The sequence below is a fragment of the Scomber japonicus genome, chromosome 5, assembly GCF_027409825.1.
Source record: "Scomber japonicus isolate fScoJap1 chromosome 5, fScoJap1.pri, whole genome shotgun sequence".
In the NCBI taxonomy this organism is placed as follows: Eukaryota; Metazoa; Chordata; class Actinopteri; order Scombriformes; family Scombridae; genus Scomber; species Scomber japonicus.
The window spans coordinates 3,147,002-3,150,739 of NC_070582.1; the positions used below are offsets into that span (position 1 = coordinate 3,147,002).

Genomic DNA, 3,738 nt, shown 5'->3' on the forward strand with positions numbered 1-3,738 from the left:
TTCCTTCCCTCCTTCTATCTTTCCTTCCTTGCTCCCTTTCTTCCTCTCTTTCCTTCCCTCCTTGCTTCCTTCCTTGCTCCCTTTTTTCCTTCCTTGCTCCCTTTTTTCCTTCTTTGCCTCTTTCCTTTCTTCCTTCCTTCCCTCCATCTTTCCTTCCTTCCTTCCCTCCCTCCCTCCTTCCTTCCTTTCTTTCTTCCTTCTTTGCCTCTTTCCTTCCTTCCTTGCCTCTTTCCCTCCCTCCCTCCTTCCCTCCCTCCCTCCTTCCTTCCTTCCTTCCTTCCTCCCTCCCTTCCTCCCTCCCTCCTTCCTTCCTTCCTTGTTTTGTATATAACTCCTTAAACTAAATGACTTTGCTCTCCTGTGTTCTACTTCCTTCTCCTCTACATTTATCTAACATCTTTATTTACCTTCCAGATTAAACTGTGTAATAAAGATAAGCTTCCCCTCTTTCCTTCCCTCCTTCCTTTTATCTTCCCTTCCTTCCTTTCTTTCTTCCTTATTTGCCTCCTTCCTTCCTTCCTTCTTTCCATCCATCTTTCCTTCCCTCCTTCTTTTCTTCCTTTTTTCCTTCCTTCCTTGCTCCCTTTCTTCCTTCTTTGCCTCTTTCCTTCCTTCCCTCCTTTTATCTTCCCTTCCTTCCTTTCTTTCTTCCTTCTTTGCCTCTTTCCTTTCTTCCTTCCTTCCTTCCTTCCTCCCATCTTTCCTTCCCTCCCTCCTTCCTTCCATCTTCCCTTCCTTCCTTGCTCCCTTTCTTCCTTCTTTGCCTCTTTCCTTCCTTCCCTCCTTCCTTCCTTCTTTCCTTCCCTTCTTCCTTCTTTGCCTCTTTCCTTCCCTCCTTCCTTCCTTCCATCTTTCCAACCTTCCTTGCTCCCTTTCTTCCTTCTTTGCCTCCTTCCTTGCATCTTTCCCTCCCTCCCTCCATCCTTCATTCCTTCCTCCCTCCCTTCCTTCCACCTTTTTAATGTTGCTTCCTTCCTTCTGTCCACCTGTCCTTCCTTTCTCCCTTTCTTCCTTCCATCTGTCTTTCCTTCTTTGCCTCTTTCCTTCCTTCCTTGCCTCTTTCCCTCCCTTGCTCCCTTTCTTTCTTCCCTCCCTCCTTCCTTCCTTGTTTTGTATATAACTCCTTAAACTAAATGACTTTGCTCTCCTGTGTTCTACTTCCTTCTCCTCTACATTTATCTAACATCTTTATTTACCGTCCAGATTAAACTGTTTAATAAAGATAAGCTTCCCCTCTTTCCTTCCCTCCTTCCTTTTATCTTCCCTTCCTTCCTTTCTTTCTTCCTTCTTTGCCTTTCCTTCCCTCCCTCCTTCCTTCCTTACTTCCTTCCATCTGTCCTTCCCTCCCTCCTTCCTTCCTTCCTTCCTTCCTTCCTTCCTTTCTTTCTTTCTTTCTTCCTTCCTTCCTCTTTCTTCCATCTGTCCTTCCCTCCTCCTTTCCTTATATCTTTCCTTCTTTTCTCCCTTTCTTCCCCTCTTTCCTTCCCTCCTTCCATCTTTCCTTCCTTCCCTCCTTCTATCTTTCCTTCATTGCTCCCTTTCTTCCCCTCGTTCCTTCCCTCCATCTTTCCTCCATTCTTTCCTTCCCTCCATCTTTCAATCTTTTCTTCCTTCCTTCCTTCCCTCCTTCTTTCCTTCCTTCCTTCCCTCTCTCCCTCCCTCCTTCCTTCCTTGCCTCTTTCCCTCCCTCCTTCCTTTCTTCCTTTTTAATAATCCCTCCTACATCAGATCAGATTATTCTGTATGTAACTCCTTCCTTCAGTCCTTCTTTCCTTCCCTCATTCTGTCCGCCTGTCCTTCCTTCCATCCTTCTTTCCTTCCCTCATTCTGTCCACCCTTCCTTCCTTGTTTTGTATATAACTCCTTAAACTAAATGACTTTGCTCTCCTATATTCTACTCTCTCCTCTACATTTATCTAACATCTTTATTTACCGTCCAGATTAAACTGTTTAATAAAGATAAGCTGATGAATGACTCGACTCTGTTACTGTTAGATTAGTTTAGATTAGATTACTGTTAGAGACTGTTAAATGCTTCCTAATCTCTCTGCCTCCTTTCCTTTAAAGTGTCCCAGACGTCCTTTGACTTGTTTCACACATGTTTCCTCTCTCATGGTTTCACATTAATAAACTGTCTGAGGCTCAAAGAGGAAAAAAAAACGACAATATTTCACAAAAATACAAAAATTAAAGACCAATATTTTATATATAGGTCACATTTTATGTATATTTAATAAAGATGTGAACACTTCTTCCAACTCTTGTAATTAACCCTTTATTGGGCAAATAATTATATTTGGTAACTTCTGTAAATATCCCAAAATATCCTTCCTTCCTTCCTTTCCTTCCTTCCCTTCCTTCCTTCCTTCTTTCCTTCCTTCCTTCTTTTCCTTCCTCCCTGCCTTCTTTCTTCCCTTCCTCTTTTCCTTTCTCCCTCCTTTCCTCCGTCCTTCCTTCCTTTCCTTCGTTCCATCTGTCCTTCCTCCCTCGCTCCTTCTCTCCTCCCTTCCTTCTTTCCTTCCTCCGTCCTTCCTTCTTTCCTTTCCTTCCTTCCATCTGTCCTTCTCTACTCCCTTCCTTCTTTCCTTCCTCCATCACCCTTTCTTCTTCCTTCCTTCCTTCTTTCTTCCTTTCCTCCCTCCCTCCTTCTTTCCTTCCTCCCTCCTTCTCTCTTTCTTTCCTCCATCTACCTTCCTTCCTTCCTTCTTTCCTCCGTCCTTCCTTCCTTTCCTTCCTCCCTCCTTCCTTCCCTTCCTTCCTTCCTTTTAATGAGTGTCCTATAAAGGGTTAAACTCCTGACTGTTGCTTTAAGACTCATCAATAAGAAGAAGTGGAGGGAAATCCAGGTTTAAGTATTTTTACATGAATTAAATATGTTTAAATCTTCTAAACAGTCAGTATGAACAGGAGGAATTATTACAAACATTAACTCAGCTCATGACTGATGATTTAAAACAGAAATAAACCTTTAATATTAAATTTAAAGTTGAATGAAATATGAACACATCTGTATAAACACTATGACATCATCACACATCTGTTTCATTTAACCTTAAAGTTAAATATAAACATATAAACAACCACTTTAACTCTGATTAAACAGGAATATAATATAATATATATTTATATATTTATAATAATAAAAAAGGCTCATAAATATAATAACAGCTGGGTGAGCTAACTGAAGCTTAGCCACATCAGGCTAACAGCTGTTCATCTATCTATCATAATAATATATAATAATAATAATAATAATAACATTTATATTCTCATTTCTACACCTGCTAATTAATTAATTATTCAACAGTTTCTTAATGAACGTAATTAACTGGCGGGTTTCTGGTTTCTCCTCATTAATCACATTATAGAGATGTTTCTAGTTTGAACGTTATTATATTAATATTATATTTATTATAAGCTCAGCGGGTCAGAGATAATTTAATATAACATAACTCACCTTTTAAATAGTCTGCAGATAAAGGTTTTATTATTAATTAAACATAAACTATCCTCCTTCTTTCTTTCTCTCTGTCCAGACTGCTCCTCTTGTTTTGGGAGGAAATGACGACACGGCTTCTTCTTCTTCTTCTTCTACTTCCGGTTTATTTTTAATGGCAGTTTGGTTCTTTATCGCCCCCTTCCGGTTTAAATGACTTAAAACAGTAAAATGATCATGAAGTGGGTTTATCCTGCTAAATATTATTCCTTCTGTTCATAGAAAGAAAGAAAGAAAGAAAG

General features: G+C 40.1%; 1 protein-coding gene across 1 annotated transcript in view; it reads right to left on the bottom strand.

The window, feature by feature from the left end:
* LOC128359169 (palmitoyltransferase ZDHHC7-like) overlaps nt 1–3,510 on the bottom strand; it is a 15,089-nt gene extending 11,579 nt beyond the window's left edge. Inside the window, exon 1 of the mRNA XM_053319606.1 lies at nt 3,458–3,510. The gene's annotated coding sequence lies outside the window, so the exon portion shown is untranslated. The remainder of the gene's footprint in view (nt 1–3,457) is intronic.
* Nucleotides 3,511–3,738: the final 228 nt, after the last annotated feature.